This window comes from Hylobates moloch, unplaced genomic scaffold, assembly GCF_009828535.3.
Source record: "Hylobates moloch isolate HMO894 unplaced genomic scaffold, HMol_V3 SCAFFOLD_1, whole genome shotgun sequence".
Taxonomy (NCBI): domain Eukaryota; kingdom Metazoa; phylum Chordata; class Mammalia; order Primates; family Hylobatidae; genus Hylobates; species Hylobates moloch.
This window is the reverse complement of record NW_026652276.1, coordinates 126738316-126764773: the sequence shown is the minus strand read 5'-3', so window position 1 is coordinate 126764773 and position 26458 is coordinate 126738316. Positions and strand designations below refer to the sequence as shown.

General features: G+C 39.1%; 1 long non-coding RNA gene across 1 annotated transcript in view; it reads left to right on the top strand.

Annotated features, from left to right (window-relative positions):
* The first annotated feature begins 19075 nt into the window (after positions 1-19075).
* The window catches only part of LOC131384423 (uncharacterized), a 44586-nt gene continuing 37203 nt past the window's right edge, over positions 19076-26458 (top strand). The window contains exons 1-3 of the long non-coding RNA XR_009215261.1: positions 19076-19104; positions 20236-20325; positions 21862-21891. This is a non-coding gene — a long non-coding RNA (uncharacterized LOC131384423). The remainder of the gene's footprint in view (positions 19105-20235; positions 20326-21861; positions 21892-26458) is intronic.

Sequence of the window (26458 nt, the reverse complement as noted above, 5' to 3'; positions counted from 1 at the left end):
AGGCCCTGTTGCTGCTCTATCTCTTTTCAACCTCTTCCTCTAAACCAGGGATCAACAATCTACAGCTCACTGGCCAAATCTGGCTTGCTGCCTGTTTTTGCAAGGCTTATGAGCTAAGAATGATTTTTACATCTTTAAATGATTGAAAAAATTCAGGAGAATGATATTTTGTGACACCTAAAAAGATAGGAAATTCAATTTCAGTGTCCATAAGTGAAAGTTTACTGGAACCCAGCCAAGCTCATTCATTGGTGTATTTTCTGTGGCTGCCTTTGTGTTATAACAGCAGCACTGAATAGTTGCCACAGCAACCATATGACCCACAAAGCCTAAACATTTAGTATCAGGTCAGTAATAAAAAAGTTTGCTGACCGCTGCCTTAAAGCAGGCCTGCCTCCTTTGCACCCCACAGGTGGTGATTCTGAGTGTATTTCCTAATAAGCTTGCACCATGTAAACCTTCAGTGCAGGGCCTGGTTCTGGGGCTCCTGACTGAGGATGGTGCCTCATTCTTGGTTATTAAGGTTCTCAGAGAAAGGATACTGTATTTTATACTCTTGGACACCTCATCCCAAGGAGTATTGAATAGTAATCTAATTTTAGTCAGCTACATGGAACTTGCTTAATAATGGTTTAAAAAGCAATACTTGCTATACAAGTATCACATAAAACTGAAATGTATTTAATGTTCTCGTCTGTATAGTATTATTTTCCCCTCCAGTGAGACATGCTCATTTTCCTCTAGGACCTCTCCACTCCTGGATCGTATGAACCCACCCCTGGTACATTGGGTGAGCACATAACCTGGCTAGCCAATGAGAGCACCACATCCCTACACCCTCAAACCACAGGATGTGCACATGACCCCAGGCAGACCAGCAAGAACCCGGCCCAAAAAGTTCCTAGCAGTTTTAGAGAAGGGGTCTCACTAAGCTGATGTGATATCAGCTTGAAAATGTGTGGGCCACCGTGATGAAGGTCTGCAAAGAGCTGGAGAGATAGAGGTGAGGTCCTAATGGGGTCCTTCCAGCTCTGTTCTCAGTCATGATTTGTCAACAAATTCCTTGGCTTGCTTCAGCCAGTTTTGGTTGGTTTTTGGCACTTGCAGCTTACAGTCCTCACCAATGCAGAGATTTGCTTCTGTCCCCAGGGTTTTCACACATGGGGCTCCTTGATCCTTACAACACTCTGACATCAGTATCTTCACACTTGACGACACCAAGGCTCGGGGAGAAGTAACCTGCCAGCAAGCGATGAATCTGGAAAGTGAATGCCTCTCATTTCACTCTAAATCCCTGTTCTTTCTCAGAGATGATGTACATGATCATTTCTCCACTGCATATATAAAGCAACAGAGAAAATGTTCTCTGCAATTTACAATCAAAGAGAAAAAAAGTGCCCTTTATATTGTGGTATAGTGTGGACTTACTTAACTTTCGTCAGTGGAAATGTAAAACTTATTTCAAGAAAAATATTCAAAAGATTTTAAAGATATCAGAGGATGCTTCAATAAAAGAACAGTTATAAGATTTCATACTAATTGAGTTAGAAATATGTAAATTTAATATTCTTTAAAATCCCCAAAGTCTTGAAGCTTAAAACAGAGAATCCGTGGCATGTAGAAAGCATCATGTTGTTTTGCTTTGTTTTAGAAGTCTCACTGTTCATGCTGCCACCACTGGCCTGGGGTTCCCTTCATATGGCAATAACAAATCCACCTACCATAAAGACTTCATTATTTTTAAAATTAAAATAGAGGTATTATTTTTTTCTGATTACATAAATAATGCATACTGATTTTAAAATAAGAAAGAGAACAGAAGATTAAAGAAGGAAATAAACATTGCTCAACATCCTTGCCACTGAATGAAAACCACTGTTTCTATTTAGATGACACTTTTCAGCCATTGAAACTTCTCACTCCCTATTTCCTCTTCACACAGGTTATTTTTCCCTACCCTTCCCTCCCATCCTTTTTAAGAATTCATGCTAGGGGGCCAGGCGCGGTGGCTCACGCTTGTAATCCCAGCACTTTGGGAGGCTAAGGCGGGCAGATCACGAGGTCAGGAGATCCAGACCGCGGTGAAACCCCGTCTCTACTAAAAATACAAACCGGGCGTGGTGGCGGGCGCCTGTAGTCCCAGCTACTCGGAGAGGCTGAGGCAGGAGAATGGCGTGAACCCGGGAGGCGGAGCTTGCAGTGAGCCGAGATTGCGCCACTGCACTCCAGCCTGGGGGACAGAGCAAGACTCCGTCTCAAAAAAAAAAAAAAAAAAAGAAAGAAAAGAAAAGAATTCATGCTAGGGGAGGAGTGTGGGGAGGGCATTGGGTGAGGGTGTCAGTGAAGTAAGACTGGTGTGCTTTGGCAATGGGGAGCTGGAGGATGGATGGACAGAACATGAGAGTTTGTTACATATTCTCTACTTTTAAATATGCTCGAAAATTTCTTTAACACAAAAATTTAAAAGTATTCTGTAGTTAACATCCCTAATATATGCATACTAAATTACAATAAACAAAACATTAGAAATATCACCCAAAAAACCCAAATTCTACTTATTTTTTATCTTATTTATTAAATTAAACAAAGAAAACCACTGATGACGTGGAAGCCCTTTCAGGATCTTACTGGACTTAACACGCCTGCCCTGCCTTCTGGGCGCAGGCTTCTGAGTCTTCAGAGTACAGAGGGAGCAGTCTGCTCATTCTCTTCTCCCTCCTTTCCCTCTGCATTTCTCCATCTTCTGGTACTGGGACAGGGAGGAGAGAGTAGAGAAAAAGGTGTCACCTCGCCTCTTGGGTGCTTCTGCTTCGAGTTTGCTTACGTCTCTGTGCGCCCTAGAGGTGTGTGCTACGTTCCTGGTGGCAGGTACCGAAGGCGGCGCCGGGGCATGAGTATGAGTTGGTTAACCCCACAGTACCCCGGGACCCATGTTGCACGTAGGCTCAGGCTTCCAGTGCCATCCCGCCCTCCGCCCCCTCTCTCTTTTCTCTCCTTCCCTGCTTCAAACAGGAACCACGGGCGGAGCAGCACAATAAATAAAATTAAATAAATTAAATCAAACAAATTAAATAAATAAAATTAAACAAATTAAATTAAATAAGCACAGTGGAGGACGAGCCTGCCTAGATCGAGGTACCCATCCGCTTTCCCTCCTTACAATGTTGTTATTGGTTTGTTTTGGTTAGTTTTGTTTTGTGGTGGGGAGCCATCCTGAACCTCTTCTTGAGGAGAAGCGGGAAAGTTGCACCGCCCTCCACAAGGCGGACTCTGAGTAAGGACTGGGAACATTCCCATTTCTTATGGGTTTACCGGTTTTTTTGGCCCCCAGGGTGCCCTGAGGTGGGAGGACTACCTCTGGAGAGCCAGGGCCGCATGAGCGCCGCTATTCCTCAATGGATCTCAGGGACTGGGAGCTTCTTTCCCACGGCTTTTGTACCTGGTTGCCAATTCTGCCTCCGCAGGAAATTGTCGCTCAGCCTCTTCTTCCACTGGCCCTAGGCGTACTTCGCAAAGTCCAATTGCCTGGAGGTAAGTTCCTCCCCAGAGTTCCTGTCTTCAAGCATCACCTCTTGCTGCTCTCACCATCTGTTTCTCCAAGTCTGTGTTCTGTTTCCATACAGAATGGGAGATGGAAGAGGAAACGAGCTGCAGAGAAAACAGCGGCAAAACTACCCTTTGTTCTTCCTTGGTAAAACGATGAACTAATTCATACTCAAATGATAATGGTTGCGATTTATCATGTCTTCCTACCAGTATTCTGCAGATTGTCCCCTGAGGATTGCCACCTCAGGGCATGGAAAAGCTCCTTAGAACTGAGCATGAGAACTGGGTCTATTCCATGAAAGGAGCAGAAAGACGCTGAGGGTTGCTGCATAGTGACTAACCATGCATTCAGGAGTCCAAATGCTGTTGGAGTCCTGCAGTAGTAGTGTCTACTAAGTAGTAAATACTTCCATAAACCTCAGTTTCCTTTTCTGTGAAAGAAACGAGTACCCTTCTCCCAGGGTTGCTGTGGGGGATTAATTGAAACGATGCATGTAAAAGAGCTTTGGAAACTGTAATGCATTTATACAAATAGGAATTAGAAAAGCCCCTCAGGGCCCTGAGATGGTAAGATATTATTACCATGGAGCTGGTTTTGCTTAGTTAAATCAAGAGAAGTTTTGAAAGTTAGTAAGATATGAGATTTATAGGCTACCTTTTGTGGCCTTGATCCATTTTATACTTCTCGTAACTCAGCACTTTGGAGACTTCAAAGAGGAATCTACTCACAGAAAAAGTGCACGGACCAGAAAGAAGAGTCAGGAAGCTTGTGACCGGTTACCTCCTCCACATGGCAAGCTTCCCCTCCCTGCACAGGGATGTGGTTAGCTGGCCTCTCTCTTATTACTCTCCTAAGGGCAGGCCAGGACTCTTCCCGGGGGAGCATCAGGAAACTGAATTCCACTTGTGCTTGCTTGTAACAAACCAAAGGCAGACTTTCTTCTCTTAGCTGGTTCGGGCACCCAGGCCCTTGGACTCACTGTTTATTGTCACCCGGCACCAGGGTTTTAGATAGTGCATGTAATCTCTCCTCACTCCTTTTAGTCTGAGAGCCATGGATTGCACTGCAGGTCCTTTATCGCCATCGTAGCATAACATATGCACTTGTGAGGAAGGACTTACACACAATGTCTCTCCTCTTTATATTTTGTGTAGCAATAGCGTAACTACTTCAGAAGTGGGCAATAGTAAGCTTTGGACAAAATCCACCACTTGGCTTGAATCTTAAGGTAATATTATGTTTGTCACTGACTGAACAGTTGAGGGGATAATATTCTCCCAGTGATATGCAATAATCATGCCTTGCAGAGTAGATGTTCACATCTTTCATGGAATAGACCATGAATTTGGCTCAACAAATTCCTCATGAACTCCTACCGTGTGGCCATCTTGGTGTGAATGCTGAGAATATGACTGGACTGAGACCAATGGAGTCTCAGCCACAGATTACTGGGAGAAGACAGACCTTAAATAATTATACAAATGCATAATTAATTACAAGAGTAACACGTGCTATAATTAGGGATGTCAGGTAAGATACCAGACAGTTAAATCTGAATTTCAGATAAATATTTGAAACTTACTTATACTAAAAGAGTATACACTGTTTGTCTGAAATTCACATTTAACTGGCCACTCTATATTTTTACTTGCTGAGTGTGACAACCTCAGCAGCTATGAAGGGGTGCTGGATGCTGTAGGAACATATTTACAGTAAGTCTTAAGCTTGTCTGAAGGTAACAGTGAAATGGACAACTCAGGGGCTAGGAGTAGAAGAAGCTGATGAGCCATTATCAGTTAACTATAATTTAGTATTTTTAAGAGGGAAGTAACCTTCATACACAGCTAAAGAGAAAACATTGACAAGATATGGACAAGGTTTGTCCAGCAAGCACATGTAGGTAGGAAGCTGATTTCTAAAATTTAATATTGCCATACAGGGTGATTTATAGATTGCACCATGGAAAGGTTTTATGGGAAATTTCCATGCAGAGCTCCAGAGCTCAGGGCAGGTGTAGGACTATGTTCCAAGAAAGTCCGGAAATGCTCACCCTGACCAATTACTGCAAATCCTCTGCTCACAAAGGAGTCCTTGAGAAAGAAAGAAAGTCAGGCGGACACATACCATTTTCTCCAGGCAAGACCAATAGCCAAAAAAAATAAAAATGAAAAAGCCTGCAGCCTTAGCTTCCATGGAAGAATGCCTGTTTCACAGTGCATTTACTTTTTGGTCTGGAACCTCCAGGGCTGGCGGGCCTGAGTGCAAAGCCCCTTGGAGGCCGGTCTGAGGAAGGACCCTCTGCAGTGTAGGGGAGGGTAACAGCAGAGCTCTACTGGGGGTTCATGCGTGGGCCCAGGCCCATTCTCCATCCTGCCTCCTAGGCCTGGAGCACACCCTCTTGGGCCTTTTCCTTTCCCTCCTGCCTTCTCCTTCACTGAGCTCTCTCCATCTCCATAGGTCCCGGTCTCCTTTTGTATTTGTCTCTTATGTTAAAAGAAAAACTTTAGACTAGTTAATTTTAACAGAATGTAATTTAGCAAAGAACGACTTGCTAATTGGGCAGCACTCAAACATGAATAAGTTCAGAGAGACTCCAGCACAGCTGCATGGTCCAAAAACATTTATGGACAGAACAACGAAAGTGACCTACAGAAAACAGAAATAGGTTATAGCAACAAATGGTTTTTGCCTTATTTGAACACAGTTTGAATAGTTGGTCACCTTTGATTGGCCAAAACTCAAGGCACAAAAGTAAGTTACAGTCTGTTGACACATCCAGTTAGATTGCAGTTCACTACGTACTGAGAAACCTTTAGGCTGAACTTAAAATATGTGAAGAGGCAGATTTAGGCTAAACTTAATTTAACACCTGTTTTTTCCCTTCTCTTTCCCCTTCCCTTTGCTGGTCAACCTATGAGATTCAGGTATTTAACACAATATCTGCTTATTATTTGAGGGCAGCAGCATTGTCCATGCTTAACCTTAAAAAAAAAAAAAAGGAACTGAACTGTTCTATCAAGAAAACCTAAAAATGAAATTAAGGTGTGGCCCTGAATTGTTAGCTATGGTTTAATTCTTTCTCTGTGAGTGGTCCTCCCTAGAAAAACATTCCTTTTTTTCCTATTGTAGATAAGGCCTAAGACCTAATACGGAGTTCAAATCACAGGCATGGAAAAAAAGTCATTAAGAATATACCACACAAGTTTAACTTTCACTTTTTTTCCTGTAAATTTGTTTGAGTTCATTGTAGATTCTGGATATTAGCCCTTTGTCAGATGAGTAGGTTGCAAAAATTTTCTCCCATTCTGTAGGTTGCCTGTTCACTCTGATGGTAGTTTCTTTTGCTGTGCAGAAGCTCTTTAGTTTAATGAGATCCCATTTGTCAATTTTGGCTTTCGTCGCCATTGCTTTTGGTGTTTTAGACATGAAGTCCTTGCCCACGCCTATGTCCTGAATGGTATTGCCTAGGTTTTCTTGTAGGATTTTAATGGTTTTAGGTCTAACATTTAAGTCTTTAATCCATCTTGAATTAATTTTTGTATAAGGTATAAGGAAGGGATCCAGTTTCAGCTTTCTACATATGGCTAGCCAGTTTTCCCAGCACCATTTATTAAATAGGGAATCCTTTCCCCATTTCTTGTTTTTGTCAGGTTTGTCAAAGATCAGATAGTCGTAGATATGTGGCATCATTTTGGAGGGCTCTGTTCTGTTCCATTGATCTATGTCTCTGTTGTGGTACCAGTACCATGCTGTTTTGGTTACTGTAGCCTTGTAGTATAGTTTGAAGTCAGGTAGCGTGATGCCTCCAGCTTTGTTCTTTTGGCTTAGGATTGACTTGGCAATGTGGGCTCTTTTTTGGTTCTATATGAACTTTAAAGTAGTTTTTTCCAATTCTGTGAAGAAAGTCATTGGTAGCTTGATGGGGATGGCATTGAATCCATAAATTACCTTGGGCAGTATGGCCATTTTCACGATATTGATTCTTCCAACCCGTGAGCATGGAATGTTCTTCCATTTGTTTGTATCCTCTTTTATTTCATTGAGCAGTGGTTTGTAGTTCTCCTTGAAGAGGTCCTTCACATCCCTTGTAAGTTGGATTCCTAGGTATTTTATTCTCTTTGAAGCAATTGTGAATGGGAGTTCACTCATGATTTGGCTCTCTGTTTGTCTGTGATTGGTGTACAAGAATGCTTGTGATTTTTGTACATTAATTTTGTATCCTGAGACTTTGCTGAAGTTGCTAATCAGCTTAAGGAGATTTTGGGCTGAGACGATGGGGTTTTCCAGATATACAATCATGTCATCTGCAAACAGGGACAATTTGACTTCCTCTTTTCCTAAATGAATACCCTTTATTTCCTTCTCCTGCCTGATTGCTCTGGCCAGAACTTCCAATACTATGTTGAATAGGAGTGGTGAGAGAGGGCATCCCTGTCTTGTGCCAGTTTTCAGAGGGAATGCTTCCAGTTTTTGTCCATTCAGTATGATATTGGCTGTGGGTTTGTCGTAGATAGCTCTTATTATTTTGAGATACGTCCCATCAATACCTAATTTATTGAGAGTTTTTAGCATGAAGGGTTGTTGAATTTTGTCAAAGGCCTTTTCTGCATCTATTGAGATAATCATGTGGTTTTTGTCTTTGGTTCTGTTTATATGCTGGATTACGTTTATTGATTTGCGTATGTTGAATCAGCCTTGCATCCCAGGGATGAAGCCCACTTGATCATGGTGTATAAGCTTTTTGATGTGCTGCTGGATTCAGTTTGCCAGTATTTTATTGAGGATTTTTGCATCAATGTTCATCAAGAAAAAAACAAACAACCCCATCAAAAAGTGGGCAAAGGACATGAACAGACACTTCTCAAAAGAAGACATTTATGCAGCCAAAAAACACATGAAGAAATGCTCATCATCACTGGCCATCAGAGAAATGCAAATCAAAACCACAGTGAGATACCATCTCACACCAGTTAGAATGGCCATCATTAAAAAAGCAGGAAACAACAGGTGCTGGAGAGGATGTGGAGAAATAGGAACACTTTTACACTGTTGGTGGGACTGTAAACTAGTTCGACCATTGTGGAAGTCAGTGTGGCGATTCCTCAGGGATCTAGAACTAGAAATACCATTTGACCCAGCCATTCCATTACTGGGTATATACCCAAAAGACTATAAATCATGCTGCTATAAAGACACATGCACACGTATGTTTATTGCGGCACTATTCACAATAGCAAAGAGTTGGAACCAACCCAAATGTCCAACAACGATAGACTGGATTAAGAAAATGTGGCACATATACACCTTGGAATACTATGCAGCCATAAAAAATGATGAGTTCATGTCCTTTGTAGGGACATGGATGAAACTGGAAAACATCATTCTCAGTAAACTATCGCAAGGACAAAAAACCAAACACCGCGTGTTCTCACTCATAGGTGGGAATTGAACAATGAGAACTCATGGACACAGAAAGGGGAACATCACACTCTGGGGACTGTTGTGGGGTGGGGGGAGGGAGGAGGGACAGCATTAGGAGATATACCTAATGCTAAATGATGAGTTAATGGGTGCAGGAAATCAACATGGCACATGGATACATATGTAACAAACCTGCACATTGTGCACATGTACCCTAAAACCTAAAGTATAATAATAAAAAAAAAAACAAAAAAAAATCTTTCACTTTTGTCTCCACCCAAACATTTATTACTCTTTAAAATTCTTAATTATAATGTGATGCAACTGGTTAGGAAAGAGCTGTATTCACGCAGCATTGATATGCAGTGCTACATTTCTTTAACAATACCCAAAAGACCTATGTTAAATTGGATTTCTATAAAAATCAGAAAGGGAGGGGTGGACAATACAGTCATCCCTCACTACCTGTGGGAGATTGGTTCCAGGATCTCCAAGATTCTCACATGCTCAAGTCTCTGATATAAATGGCATAATATTTGCATATAACCTACCGACATCCTCCAGTATACTTTTAATCATCTCTAGATTACTTATGGCACCAAATACAATGCAAATGCTGTGTAAACCATGGTTATACTGTGTTGTTTAGGGAATAATGACAAGAAAAAATAGTGTGTACATGTTCAGCACAGCAGCCATGCATTTTTTCCAAATATTTTCCATCCCTGGTTGGTTGAATCTGTGGGTGCGGAACCCACAGATACAGAGAATCTATTCTCCATGAATAGATTGAACCCACAGATACAGAGAATCTATTCTCCATGAATAGAATGAACCATGTGTGGTGAGTGGAAATAAGGAATCATTCTCACTAGGTACAAATTAAATCATTGGCCAATTGGGGCTTAAGAAATATCTCTGCCCTCTCTGCATTCTTTCTTTCTGTCATCTGCCCCAATGTCGACTGATAATCCCTTTTCACATTTCACATCTGACTATGTCCCATATCATTCCTTTCAAGGAAGCAATCCATTCCTTGTAGCATGGTGTTCTGGCCCAAATGTTTTTTTTTTTTTTTTTCAAGATTTTATAGATTTTTTAATCAAACAGAAAAAATATTGAAAAATATCAGTTCATTTAAAATAGAAATATAAGAGCAATAATAAACATAAATTATGTGCAAATAAATGTAACACATGCAAACTTGTATTAACAATGTCTCAAAGTAACAACTGGTTCAGTGAATAGGATTATTTGGAAGCTGATCTCACTTCCAAATAATCCAAATTTTTTTTTGTTTTTTTGTTTTTTTTTCCTACAGGATGATTTTTCTTTCTGCCTCTGGACCTGTTTATTTTCCAAGCCTGGCTCTTTAGCCTTTTGTCAATTCTAAAAACCAAATATGCTTCCAGTGAGCCCCCTATGACTTTATAAGGTAAACAGGGCCTATTTCTGTTGCTTGCAATAAGAAAGACTGATTCACCTGCTTAAAGTGAAGTCTATTTTGTTCTTCTGAATGTCTTCAAAAGTGATACATTTAGATTAAGCCTCTGCAGTATTTTCTGCATATTATATTTAATGGTTCATTTCATTTTTTATTTACTTATACAAATAATGCACAAATGAGTTCACATTATTAAACGATCAGAGGTAAAAAGATTTCCTCTTCAGTGACACTCTCTTGATGTTAGGTCTCCTCTAGTGTGCTGGAACCAGCTCCTACCAGCTCCTCAGAATTGCTGTTGAGTTTTCAGGGATTTCTGTGAGCTCGTTGCAAAATACAGCCGTTATGGGTGGGAACCACAGTGGAAGTATTTACACCACAGAAATCGGCAAATGCTACAAATCCATTTTTGTTTTTCTTCTCTTGAAAGCTGTGCAGACCACTATGCTGTGCATGTTGTTTTCCAATTTCTTTTTCTCACATAACCTAAATGTACCGTGAAACTTACCCTGTTGACACACACAACACTTCCAATTCATCCCTGTCACCTAGAACAACAGTGCTTATTGTGGCCTGAGACCCCATGGGAGTTGCTGAGCATCTCAGACTGCCTGCGAGGTCCTTGCTTTTCCAGTGATATGTCTGTACAGGGCAGCATTTTCTTCATATACTTTAACTAAAACAATATATCACAGTGGATTGATGCAGAAGCAGATATGAGAATCCTGCTGTCTTCTATCAAATCATACCTAGAGACAAGACAAATGTAAAACAACATCAATCTTCCCTCTAAAGTTCATTTGTATAGTAATTTTTCATGTTATTTATGTTAAAGTGAAACAGATTTATTATTGTTATTTGTAAGTCAATTAGTAAATAAATATTTAATGTTTTTTAGTTTTAATTGTTAATACAAAAAATATTGATGGTGTAACCCACATAAACAAAAAGTCTTTGCGGGCCTCAATAATTTTTAAGAGCGTAAAGGGCTCTTGAGATTAAAAAGTTTGAAAACTGCTGCCATGACCTTTTGGTGTGGCAGCTGTCAGACACTGCAGACAGCCTCATGGTCTGGAGGGAAATTCTCTGTGTGTGATCAGGTCTTATGGATTGTAAGATTCCACATCACCCATTGGTGGACAAAGCGTCTCACATCAGTTGAAGGTACTGATAAAAGCATTGCTTTCTAGCTGTGAGGACAGCCATTATATTTAATGGTTCATTTCATTTCTCTTGGAGAAGGACTAGATCCCAGGCAGGGCATTCTCCTATGAAGGGAGTCAGCAGTCTCCCTGAGATGGAGCAGCCCCTCTGGTATAGACCGGGTGCATTTAGCCTGAAGACACATTGTCCTTGGTAGGCTGCTTTTCAAGGATCTGTAAAAATGGGGGTCTGAGTGCAGTGGCTCATGCCTGTAATCCCACCACTTTGGGAGGCTGAGGGAGGCAGGTCACGAGGTCAAGAGATCGAGACCATCCTGGCCAACATGGTGAAACCCCATCTCTACTAAAAATACAAAAATTAGCTGGGCATGGTGATGCATGCTTGTACTCCCAGCTACTCAGGAGGCTGAGGAAGGAGAATGGCTTGAACCCAGGAGGTGGAGGTTGCAGTGAGCCAACATCACAACACTGCACTCCAGCCTGGGCAAGAGAGTGAGACGCCCTCTCAAAAACCAAAAAACAACAACAAAAAACAAAAACAAAACAAAGCAACAAGAACAGCTGAGAACTGAAAAATGAATCATGCCAAATATGAAACTATAAAAGGAAAGGACCAAATCAATATAAAAAAAATCCTAAAATCAAACTCATAAAAATGTGTTCAAATTTGGGGCAGAAAATGCGTATGGGATGCATGTGTCTATCCACGTTTTTACTATGATGTGGAGAGGGCCTCAGCAACTAAGACTGCTTAAGGTTTACTGAAGTTTTTTGATAGCCCATTTGCAGATTCCAGGTGGAGTAATATTTTGTGAGATGTTCCTCTGCATGTGGTTCATATCATTGCTGTGACTTTAAAGTGTAGGTGCTTTATCTAGGTCATCAGTGACAAACACCTAGGCTTGCAGAATTGCCTACTATGGGATTTTTAAAAGATTTTTCAAAAATTGATTTTGAAACTTTGTCCTGATGATGGGATGGGAGGTATAAGTAGTTTTAAAAAGCCAATATGGAGATCAAATGACCACAATGCCCGCGTGGCACAGTTTTGGTTTACATATCAGTGCTTTGGTATCCAGACATCATCTTTCCAACATGAATTCTTGCAAGTCTTGAGCGCCTCCTTGCTCTTCCTTGGAACTGCAGATGCTCTCCCGCGTGTGGCCTTGTCCTTTGCATTTATTTGTCCTGGATGCTCTCCCCCACTCCTCACCTCCATGTCTGCATGTTTCATTCATTCCTAAGCTAATTCAAATATTCACTAAAATGCCTCTTAATGAGGCCTTCCCTGGCCACACTATCCAAAATCAACTCCTCCTCCTAATGCTTTCTAACTATTCCCTTTCATTTTCACTTTTTGTTTCCGACTTTCTCTTATCATCCTTCTTCCCACTTTCCACTGGAATATTCCCATCAGTAAGGCAGGAATTTCTGCCTTCTTTGTTCACTGTGGTCTCCCCAGTGTCTAACATGGTAGATGTTCAACAGATGGGTTGACTTAATGAATAAAATCAAACTTTACTAGGAGGATATTATTTCTTTTTGATGGTGTAGTTCTACTTTTAGAGGAAATGAGGAAAATAGTGGAAAGGGGTAGCTTGGAGCACCCTGGTCTCCATACCATGTTAATATCTCCAGGTGCCATAGCTAATAGGGAATGGATGGAAATGAGAGGTGCAAGGATGGGGAGAAGACAAAATCGTTCTACTCTGAGGAACTGGGAGGGATGGTTCTTCTTTGAGTCATCTGTCAGTGTATCTTCCAGAGCAGGAAATGCCCCTGATGGTGAATTCTTGCCAGCCCAGCAGGTTTTGATTTTGGAATGTGCTCATGTTCCTTGTAGGGGGAGAATGGGTAGGTCACTTCTTTATGTCCCTGCTTTGAGGCAGCTCCAAATTATGTCTTAGAAAATTTGACTCTTACAGGTGCTTTCTTGGGTTCAAGAAGATGTGACAAGGCATTCTCTTTAGAGGTGTGTTGACACGTATCATCCCCAGCCTACGTAATCGGATTGTTACAGCTCATGGCTCTATTTAACTCGCAGCATAAAATAACAGTTCTTGAGGGCTAACATGAAACTCATGGATTTTCAATGGCTATCAGCAGCTCAGTTGAGAGAAACAGCATTTAGAGAGGGCTGCCTTAATAAATCATTTCTCTAGATTCATATTTCTCAAACTTGGCTGGGCATTAGATCACCTGGGCATTTGTAAACATATAGACAGCTGGACTTTTGCTGGGCTTTTCAATGGAATTTTTACTGGGAATCTGATTCAGCAGGTCTAGAGCTATCCCAGGTATCAGCATTGTTCAACACCTCCATGGATGTCTTTGTTGAAGAGCCAGCTGTGAGAATTACTGCAAGACAGTCTAAATATTGACCACAAATTAAAATGCCTAAGTGGGGGCCAGGCAGGTAATGTAAATGAGTTACGCAGATTAGTGAAGACTGGACAATCTACTGTCTATCCCCTGGCCCAAAGGGGCAGCCTGGTACTCGGTGCCAACTAATTGCAGCCATGCGAATCCGCTGTTGCCAGGTCTTACAATTCTTTAAGGAATGCTGAAGTATCTGGATTTTTATGTGCAATTGTCCAATTTTTATGTTTGCTCAATTTAAACTCCCCACTATTGTGGCCAAACAAAATATACTTCAGGCCAAGTTTTAGCTCAAGGGGAGTCTATTTGCAACCTCTGCAAAATCTTCTCTTGGTTAAAGCCAGTTTGCTAGAGAGCCATGTTCCTGGACTGCATGAACTGGCTCTCCACTTAGTAGTTCTTATAGAATGATGGTGTATTCCCATATTAGGAGAAAGTACAAGAACAGCCCCACCAAGGTGAATCACGTTGTTCATTGGAGCACTGCTACAGGGGCATTCCTTGTTACACTACTGTTTATCCTCTTTCTGACGACTCTGGGGAAATGTGTTCCCAGCCTTAGCATGAGGACAAGCTGAGGCTCTCTTCAGTGGCTGCTTTGCACTGTTCTAAAGACACTCTGAATGACATAACTGATCATACTCCTCTCTTTCATTGGGTTTTATAATTCTTGGAGCCATGTTACATCTCCTGATTTTAGCAAGAATATAAAATGATATGGTATGTATTTTTTCATACTGATTGAATTCCTATTTTCACTTTGTAATATTACCTTGTTTATTCTCTATGTTTTCAGTCTTACTTCTGTCTTATCTTGCTATGTTTCCAGGTATTTAATCAGATATCTTAATTTATTTTTGAGTGGATGTAGAACAGGTGAAAAAATAGTAAATATTGAAGAAAATTTCTGTTTCCCCCCTCCCCCTTTTTTAGAGACAGAGTCTTGCTCTGTCACCTAGGTTGAAGTGCAGTGGTGCAATCACAGCTCATTATAGCCTTGAACCCCTGGGCCCAAGCAATCCTCCTACCTCAGTCTCCTGGGTAGCTGGGACTACAGGTGTGCACCACCACACCCAGCTAATTTTATTTTTTACTTTTTTGTGTAAACATAGTAGGGGTCTCACTTTTTTGCCCAGGCTGGTTTCGATCTCCTGGGCTTAAGCCATCCTACTGCCTTGGTGTCACAAAGTGCTGGAGTTACAGATGTGAGCCACCACACCCAGCCTGTTTTGTTTTAACAGAATGAAAATATCATTTGAAGTTTTTGAGGGAAGACAGTCAGGAAATAATACCTCAGTGTCCAGCAGAGCTTAAAGCATTCTATATTATGCCCAGGGTGAAAGCAAAGTATCTGCAATATTTATGCATTTTCACACTTATCTACATTAATTAGAGTCTGTAGGATTAATCTGGATTTAGCATGACATGGGGACTTCAAAGCCTATTTATAATTAACTTCTAAAAACCATCATTACATTTTTAATATCTCAAAAGAAATGCATATTTAAATTTTTGAAGGATACTACAAAATTGTCCTTCACGGTTTGTGTCTCCAATGCTCTCCATCTCCACAAAAAAGCATGGACATTAGCTTCAGCCTTGTCTTCACCAGCACTGAATAGCATCAACCTATAAAATATTTCCACAATGTTTTAGGTGATAAGTTGCTTTCATTTGTTGGTGAACTTGAACATTTTTTCCATACATCTTTTGGCCATTTTTATTTCATCTTCTTAAATTATTTTTCAAATATTTTCCAGTGTTTTGATTTTTTTTTACCAGGTTGTATGTGGCTCTTTTATCCTGTGAAACTAAATATGTAATTAGTAATAGGTAGTTGGTACTATGTTGTAAATATTTCTATCTCTGGGACACTGGTATTTTAATTTTACAATAACAAAAGATACTATAAAGTTTTGTTTTCATGTTGTCAAATCCAACATTGCTTTAATTTTGCTCTGGAAAATCATCCCGAATAAAATAGTGGTAAAATATGAGAAACTATAATAAAATAGTTTAAAATTTTATATGCAAATGCAAAATTACATATTTCTGTTTAGTTTTTAAGTCCATTTGGAATTTATTGTTGTAAGTCATGGTGGGTTAGGGATTTTATTTTCAGTTTGATAATCACTTTTCCTAACATTATTTGTTGTTCAAACAGCTCCTAATTTTTCTGCCATTTATATTTTAAATTTATTTATCATTTTTAAAAATCACAAATATATTCATTGATTTGTTGAATAAAATCAGTAATACAAATCAAAGACAGCCCAAAATATTGAAACTTTTTAAAGTAATGATTTGTTTTGACAGTAGAAGGGAATTGCATTCAGATTATTTTGCTTTTGGCAACCAAATCTTATAAGTACTGTGATGCATATTTGAATTATCCAATACATTTTGATAATCATTGTTACTTACAGATGATGTGGTTTGGATTAAAACAATAAATGAAGAAAATCAATTTTGGTGATGCTTTGTTTAAAGAAATATTGTAAGTGAAAAATCATTTTTATTTAAAAGGGGGGCATGTTTGGAAAATTATCTGAAATGTCTTATGAAGTTTTTATTATATACCAATTGATATATTTGTGTAATTCTATGAAATTATGTATCACTATATTCCCTAGAACATGCTTCCTATGTGGTTCTGTTTTTTAAGCTTCAGTTATATATTGGTGGTCTTAATAACCACTTGGTCTTGTTTTTTGAAACTTCCACAGTATTTTACAAATCAACTTGCTTTATCAGTGTCAGGAACATGGTCAAAGTCATCGAGCGTTTGCAAAAAAGAAGGCTCAGTGAGGTTAATGTAGAAGTAGAGAAACTGAAAGCTCTGAGATATCTTAGGAGTGAAGAAGCATGACACCTTTGTTTTGGAGATGGTGAGTTGAGGTCTTGAGTTTAAATAAATATAAAGGACTATATTTAATGCGTGTATTAAAAATATATATATAGCTTCAGTTCATTCATTTTAACTTCTGTATAAATTCTTGCATATGAGTATGGTATTATTATTTATCCATTTCCCTCAGGCTGTTCATAATTTTTTACTATTACAAAAATGCTATATCTCCTTGTACCTATCTCCTTGAATATTTATATGGAATAATCTTCTAACACAGTGGTCCCTAACCTTTTTGGCAACAGGGACTGGTTTTGTGGAAGACAATTTTTCCATGGACTCTAGGGGGATGGTTTCAGGATGACACCATTCCACTTCAGATCATCAGGTATTAAATTCTCATAAGGCGTGTGCAACCTAGATCCCTTGCATGCACAGTTCTTGATAGGGTTCAAGCTCCTGTGAGACTCTAATGCCGCTGCTGATCTGACAGGAAGCAGAGCTCAGGGCCTTGTTTGATGCTCACCTCCTGCTGTGCAGCCGGTTCTTAACAGGCCATAGACTGGTACTTGTCCATGGCCTGAAGGTTGAGGACTCCTGCTCTAATGCCTATAGCTAGAAGTATGCAATGTTGGGTGTTAAGGAATATGCATTTTCACCTGAATGCATATCACTAGATCGCTCTTCTAAGCATAGTTATGACACTCAAGTAATGAATAACAACTCATTTCTCTAATATTTGATATTTTCACAGTTTTTATTTGTGTCAAACTTGTGTGTTAAGAAATGTATCACTGTTCTTTTAATGTGTTTGTCCTTAGTTGCAAGTAAAGTTACATATGTTTACTGACCATTTGGTGTTCTTCCACTGATAAACAACTGTTCATATTATTTGCTTATTTTTCAACTTTATTGAGGTATAATTGGCATACAATAAACTGCATGTATTTTAAAGTGTAAAATTTAGTAAGTATTGGCATATGTACATATCTATAAAACAATCACCACCCATCAAATTAACATAATGAGCATACCCATCACCCAATATGTATGTATGATCTATCACCCACAGACATACTGTATGATTAAATTTATATAAAATTCTAGAAAATGCAAACAAATAGGTAATGACATGAAGCATATCTGTGGTTGCTTGGGAATGGCAGGGTTTGCAGGAAAACTGAGAGGAAAGGAGGAGATGACAAAGGGGGGACCAGCTCCTTCTTCTTCCATATAAATTTTAGAATGTTTTTCAAATGTCACAAAACTATATTTTTGGAATTTTGATTGGAATTGCATTGAGTTCATATATGAATTTGGAGAGACTAACATTCATGCAACATTGACTTTCTCCATCCGTGAATGTTTTTTTCTTTCATTAATTTATTTTTATTTTTGTAGAGACGGAAGTCTTGCTATGTTGTTCAGTCTAGCCTCAAACTCATGGCCTCAAGTGATCATCCTGACTCAGCCTCTCAAAACACTGGGATTACAGGCATGAGCCACAACACTCAACCTCATTATTTTATATTTTCCACTAATGTCTTGAATATAATTCTAAAAAAGTTTCCTAGGTATGCTCGAAGTTTTGTTTCTATTGTGAATAGGGTTCATTTTTCTCTTCCACATTTTGACTGGTTATTTCTGATGTATGAAAATGCTATTGACATGAGATTTGGCTATTAAAACTGGAAACCTTAAAAAGCAATTGAATTTTAATAGGTTTTTTTTTAATACATTCTTAATCTTCCTATGGAGACAATTATGTTGTCTGCCAATAATGACAGTTTTGTGTCTTCCTTTCAAATCCCATACCTCTAATGTCTGTTTTTTTCCATCACATTGGTTAATAATTCTTGCACTGTGTTGAATAGTACGTTTTCCTTAATTTGGAGAGAAGGCGCCTGTAGTTTCACCAAGATCATAAATAATACTGGGTCAGACTCAGTTCAAATTTGTTTTCAATTTTAGTTTCCTATAAAACCATAAAGCAAACTCACTAAGAGGATAAGTAACCCCATTAAGCCCATGCAGATTCCCAATGACTCCTTTATTACTCAGGGATCTGTGCCTACGTTAGTGGTTAATTCAGCTATGCGAAGTGAGAAATCCACATGTCAGTGGACCTCAGAATCATTAGTTCAGTGCCTTATTTACAGTAAAGATGAAGGAGGGGTCACATTAGGCCCAAGTTCTATCTCTTGTCAGGTAAGAAATTTTTCCTTTCAAGTACTCTGTTTCATTTTTATTTCTTCTGTTTCACCAGGGCTGCAGTGCCTTTGGTCATGGACTGCCACATTAGGTTAGAAATTTTATTTTATTCATAGTTGGCTAATTTAAAAAAATAACTTAGTGTTTTTATTAATTATAATTTTTACAAATTGAAATAAACATATACATTTACAAATATATTAATGGGGCAATTTATGTCAACAGGTTTTTTGTTTTGTTTTGTTTTGTTTTTTGAGGTGGAGTTTCGCTCTTGTTGCCCAGGCTGGAGTGCAATGGCACGATCTCGGCTCATCGCAACCTCTGCCTCCTGGGTTCAAGCGATTCTCCTGCCTCAGCCTCCTGAGTAGCTGGGATTACAGGCATGTGCCACCACACCTGGCTAATTTTGTATTTTTAGTAGAGATGGAGTTTCTCCATGTTGATCAGGCTGGTCTTGAACTCCTGACATCAGGTGATCCACCTGCCTCAGCCTCCCACCAAAGTGCTGGGATTACAGGTGTGAGCCACGGCGCCCGGCCTCTTTTTTTTTTTTTTTTGAGACAGAGCCTCACTCACTCTGTCACCCAGATGAGATGTAGTTGGAAAAGGGAGGAGTGTTCAATAGCCTTTCCAGGTAATTGTGGATATTCTTTGATACAATACCAGAACTCCGTAAGTGGTAGTTTCTTAAAGGTTAGTTGTAATGTAAAATCTGTACTTTTATAAATGAATTTTTTGTTCTATTAAAATACATTTGGTCTATCTTACAATTTGGATGGATCTTTTACCTGTGTGTGACTCTATAGTTCCTGTATTGGTCAATTTGGACAATATTGGTTTTCATTGAGCTATGCAGACCTTTCAAATATTGGCACATTTTATTATATAGTATAAAAAAGCACATTTGTTAAGAACTCACTGCTTGCATCAGCAAAGTCTTTAATTATCAAGAAGCTTCCAAGCTCACTGTGGGGGATACGAGTTTCCCAAAATTATAATTTTTATTTGAAAACTTCAGGTTATCATTGGCAACAAATATTGTCAGTTGTTTTTCTTGAAGTGACAAGCTCACCTCATTCACTTTCAAGAAAATGTCTGACAAATACTCAGGTCTGGATAATCACAGTTTTTCAGTTGTTCTTTCAAGTAAAAATGACGCTTTATGAAAAAAAGTGGTTAGTTCAGTTAATGACTGAAGGAATCTCATGTATTTTTCCTGAAGACAATGTTCCTACTCGTGCGAGCAATAGAAGTGCTTTCTGCAAACTTCCTGTGTCATCGCAGAGAATACTGAAAAGACTGACTCTCCAGGGTAGGTATAAACAAAATTAATTTTTTGCCTCATCAAGGCAAAAGGTTTTAATTCTTATGTGAATTTGGCTTTTTTTTTTTAATTGTGAGTGTATGGAGATGAACAGACTCCTGGTTGGCCCCATAGCCTTGATGCCCTGTCATCCACAGCTGCCTATGCACAGTCACTGCTAACGTTCACACAGTGGGGGGACCAATGACTGCTTATTATGAAAATAGTTTTAAACTCTTAGATTCCCTGAAAAATTTAGGGGAAATACTAGGAGCCCATGAACGATATTTTGAGAACCACTGATCTAAAATATGGTAAGTTTTCTTTTTCCTTTTCCATACTTTCTGAAAGCCCAGCAACTAAAACAAAACAAACACATGAGAAAACTTACTTTAAATGCAACATCTAGTTACTTTGACCCTCGAAAATCTCTAGTCAGCCATGGTGTCAGAAACAGAAGTCTGCTCCATTCTTTGCCATGCCCAGATTTGTTTGTCTTTCTAAAACACAGATCTGATAATATCACTCCCCAAATAAACCCTTCCTGGATTTTCTTTTTCTTTCCTTTAAAAAAAATTTTTTTTAAGACAGTCTCCCTCTGTCACAGACAGTCTCCCTCTGTCACCGACAGTCTCCCTCTGTCACCAGGCTGGAGTGCAGTGGCGCGATCACGGCTCACTGTAGCCTCAACTTCCTGGGTTCAAGCAATCGTTTCACTTCAGCCTCTCAAGTTAATAATGTTTTCATTTTTTTGTACACATGGAGTCTCATCATGTCGCACAGGCTGGTCTTGAACTCCTGGACTCAAGCGATCGTCCCTCCTCGGCCTTGCAAAATGCTAGGATTACAGGCATGAACCACTGCACCCAGCCCCTTCCTGGATTAACTATCTCACTGAGGGCAAAAATAAAACTCCTTTGTTTTCTTCTAATGCCCTTCATCAGGCTCCTGTGTATACTCCAAATACTTTTGCTTCCTTCTCTTGAAATCTCTGCTACGTAGTTGATTTCCCTTTGCTTGAAAACTCCTGTGCTACTTCCAGGTCCCAACCTTGATGGCTTCTTTGCCATCCCAACCTGATGAGACCCTCCAGTGTCCTCAGGGCTAGGGCTGCGACACCTTTCCCAGTGGCTTGTGATTTCATGTTTAATTATCTATTTTCTTCACACTCTGTAAGTTTACTAAGGCAGTTAGTTCCTTGCTCGCTGTTGTATTCTCACTGCCTGTCAGAATGCCTGGCACACAGGAAAACCCGGCTTCTTCCACTTCTCCCTAGATGAGGAATTTGGTACTGGAGGCTGGGTGGGGAGCAGGAAAGCTATATGCATCACTCAGATTCATAATTTCCAACATATTTTTATTACTAAATCAGTAATCAATGCTAATTGTAAATAAACAATAGATATGTACATTACATATATATGATAGTCACATGTAGATTTTAAATAATGCAATCATGATTGCATAGTTGCAGTTTTTATGTCATGCCTAAAAGGACTCTCAGCTACCAACAGGACAAAACATTCTCTTTTGTTTTCTTCCCAGACAAGGCCGTTATGGTTTTACAGCTCTCTGGTAAGCCAAGACGTCTGTCTTCCGTTGTTCTTATGTGATGTTTCCTGCAATGACCAAGCCAAACACAGTCCTCCAGCTTTGTCATAAACACATGCAATGACTTTGAAAAGTCAGGCGCATTCTCCTGTCAGGATTGTTCCTAATTATTTTTGGTTTGGAACAGAGCAAAATGTTTTTGGTGGAAATTTGAGAGAAAAAAGTTACACAAATAAGTTTTTAAACAACCTGAAAACTTCATGTCTGTCTATCAGAAATCAGGCAGATGAATGTGAGTTAAATCAAGATAAATTTTGAATTTTTAAAGTTAATGTTTCAATAATTTCTTCTAGAGATTGTTAAGAAAAAAGACTTCATTAATGTTTTTATTTTTACTTTCCTCCCTTGAGTTCCGAAATTCCTTGCATTCTCGATAGCTGGAAATAGTAATTTTCACCACTGTCATCATAATTAAACATAATGTGATAATGGTTAAGATTATGAATCACTGTCTTAATGAATGGTTATTATATTGCTCATTATTATGGCGGTTGCTATGATTATTATTTTGGGATTATAGACCATCCAGAAATGGCAAGTTCTTTCCTAAGATAATTATTATAAATAATGACAAAGATGCCAATAATAATATGACAACAGATTTCTTACTTTTGGGGCACGTAAAATTAACTTACAGGTGAGACTCCCTAAAAGCTCACCCAGTATTTTTTGCATAGAAGGCAAGGTAAGAAATGATAAGTAAGAGTGTGATGTTTCTCACTGCCTAAAACTTCTGTATACCAAAAGAGTAGAAAGTTTTATAAATGTAACGAGCACTTAAAAAGAATGGATGGTGTTAGAAAACCCTGAGTTTTTAAGATAAGACAAGTGAAATAAAGGTGTCACCTGTGAAAAAATGCTAGTTTATAACAGCATTGTATTTTGCAGTTTACACTATCTCACTGGAGGCCCTCTCATTTGTGGATGGCAGATACTATGCTCTACAGTTTGCGAACGAGGGAACTGAGACTCAGTCCTAGCACAGGACTAAATGAGAACGAAAGCATCAGCCGGCTACCCTTTGGCCTGCTGTTCCTTCCAGCATCTTAAGCTAGTTTGGTAGACAATCAACTTGTTTCCCAAGAGTAGCTGACACATAGACAGCATTTATATGTGCTAGCCACTGTTCTAATTTCTTTACTTATATCCACTCTTTAAAATCTCACAAAAACCATCAAAGGCATGTATTATTATATTATTCTCTTTTGCATATGAGAAAACTTAGGTCTCTTTCGAGTTTAAGTAACGAAAGTCACATGACTGGTAATTGGTGGAGCCAGGATTTAAAGCCAGGATTTTAGCACCAGAGCTCTGTTAACGCTACTGATGACTTCTCAATACCTGGCACAATATCCAGCACATAGCAGGCACTCGATAGATATTTAATGAATAAATTAACAAGTGATAGAAATCACTTGATGACGGCGTTTATTGTTAACAGCATAATTTAAGGGCACATGTAGTCTATGTCTGATTATCTCACGTTATTTTGTGTTTTGTGTATTGATTTAGTCTTTTATTCAACCAACAGATATTTATTAAATATTTCCCACATGTTAGGAACTGTGCTAGGGACCGAGAACATAGAAGTAAACAAAAATGATGTGGTTGCCCTTTTCATGGATTATATAGATAGGCTAATGGGAGCAAAAAATCCTAAATACTCAAAACATACATTTAGATGCAATTTCTGTGAAGTTTAATAAAGAAAAACCATAAGAGGAAAATTGGCATACAATGGATGAGTGCAGGGGGCAGTCAAGGGAGGATTGTGGGAGCTGACATTTCGTGTGACATCTAATGGAAAGTTGGCAAGGCAAACAGGGTGAGGACATCACAGGTACAGAACACAGCAATTGAGAAGGTTCTTAAATAGGGTGGGGGGTAGGATCTGATATTTTCAGGAGAACTTTTTAAAAAGCCAGTGTGACCTGAGCTAGGGAACAGGGTAGCTGGTGGCCCTAAAGGAGTCTGACTCTGTGATCCATAGACAGACAGACATATAGAACCCCATAGAATGCAAAATGTGTCTGAAATGAAAGAGGAAGAAGGTTTTATGTTATGGGAGTTATGTAATCCAATGTGTATTTGAAAACATGGCTTTTCTTAGTTAGCTACAAAGATTATGAACAAAACTCCCGGCCTCCGTGTTGATAAATCTGTGAGCACCACTTCTAGAGACACAGTTCCAGTAGTTAAATGTTCCTTGGTGATGTTACATTGGCCCATTTTTATTAACGCAGAAGATTAATGTTTCTGAGCACAAGGACGAACTTTTGTAACTACTTTCAGATCCCTTCAGCCTCTGATAGTGGAGTTGAAAACATAAAATATGCCTTCACTTAATGTTCATAAATTTTAATCCATTATGCACATTAAAAATGCACATCCCCTCCCCCTGCCATACATACCCAAGGGATATTGGGGTCCTTGGTCACATTTCTAGAAGATTCTCTAGAAGGCTCACACACAAGCAGTGTGGGCACAGGACAGGCATTTTATGATCCAGCCCAAATCTGCCCTAGTGAAATTCCCACCCCTGTTTTATAGACTCGACTTTACTCCATGTTAAGACAAGCATCTGAAAAGAATGACAACACTGTCCTGGGCTGAGGCTCATGTTATCACTGGTTGTAATTCTAGCCTGGGCCATAAAGCTTTCAAGAATGAGGCCCTCTCCTGACAGAAGCACCTGTTTGAAAGTTCATTAGGCACATGATTTTACCTGGGAATTTCCTTTTTGTTGAAAAAAGAACTCCCTATTACACAATTTGGAACTTGCAAAACCTATTCTAGCAAAGACAATAAAGAGAGATCCAATTAATAAAGACTTCCAATTAACCGAGATATTTTGCTCTACTTCATTGTTACAGAGAAAGAAGCAAATTATGCATCCCAGACTCAAAGCAACAGCCATCTCTGCATTTCCAGTACTCTGTAAGGAGAACTGGTGTTTAGACTGATAAAAATGAGGCACGTAAAGGACAATTATTTTGTGAATATTAAAATATTCACTGTACTGTGAACTAAAGCATTTTAGGCGGATTCTTAACAAGGATAAAAGTAAAAGGATTTGCCACTAAAGCCTGAATTTACCAGTAAATTCAATTATCTGGAAGGAATATCCTTCTCTCAAGCACTTTGATTAATTGATGGTGTGCCGCACATTCATTAGATTCTGGTGCATGTACATTAAATATGAAATCATAATTATGTAGCATTTATTGAATCCTCTAGAATAGGCAAATTATTACATGGAGCCAAACTAAAGGGGGCCACATATTCAGAAAGAACAGCTTCTTCAAAATGGGCACGACAAACTAAAGTTTCATCACCACAATTTTTGTATCTAATGTTTAATATACATGAATGTTACATATTTTTTAATTAAGCCATAGCATGAACAGAAGTTATTTGTAAATTATCTCTAAAATTACAACATGATTTAATGACAGATTTTGTGTGGATCTAAAAGAAAAAAAATAGGCCCAGAATACATTTTGTAAATGGGTCAGACCTAAAGGAGTTTATTTTTTATTCTGGATACCAAGAGTTTAGCTGTACACTTAGACCATACACATTTCAGTAAACACCATTTATTTTGTAAAAGCATACATCCAGGAAATTTTAAAAAATCTGAAACCTAGGAAATATGGAAAAAATAATCTAACAACTGGAAGAAATACACAGGAAAAAACACATTTTCACCCAGTTGTTACTACTGGTTGGACAATTGTGCAATATTTGCACTAGGTATGACCAGCAGAAAAAGGCTTCACTTATCCACTCTACCAGTCATCAGTGCTTAGAGGTTCTATTCTTCACTGGGATGATTCAATAGGTTAAATAGGTGGACTCCAAAACAAACAAACAAGCAAGCAAACAAACAAACAACTACTGTTATTACCAAACAAATGTTTCCCTGCAGCTTTGCTGAAACTTCATGTTGTGTTTGGCGAAGAAACCCGGTGCCCCTGAAATTCCTGTGGTGTGATTGCTCTGGTTCCCAAGTAGGATGTAGTTATTAGTTTTCATTTTTTTCCAACTTTTATTTTAGTTTCAGGTGGTATATATGCATGTCTCTTACATGGGTAAATTGGCCGTCACAGGGGTTTGATGTACAGATTGCTTTGTCACCCAAAGTGATAAGCATAGTACCCAACAGGTAGTTTTTTTTTTACACTTTAAAATTAAAAAAAAAAATTTATATTTCAATAGGTTTTTGGGGGGAATAGGTGGTATTTGCTTACATGAATATGTTCTTTAGTGGTTATATCTTTTTTCTCTTTTTTTTGAGACAGTCTCGCTCTGTCGCCCAGGCTGGAGTGCAGTGGGGCCATCTCGGCCCACTGCAAGCTCCGCCTCCCAGGTTCACGCCATTCTCCTGCCTCAGCCTCCCGAGTAGCTGAAACTACAGGCACCCGCCACAATGCTGGGCTAAGTTTTTTGTATTTTTAGTACAGACGGGGTTTCACTGTGTTAGCCAGGATGGTCTTGATCTCCTGACCTTGTGATCCACCCTTCTTGGCCT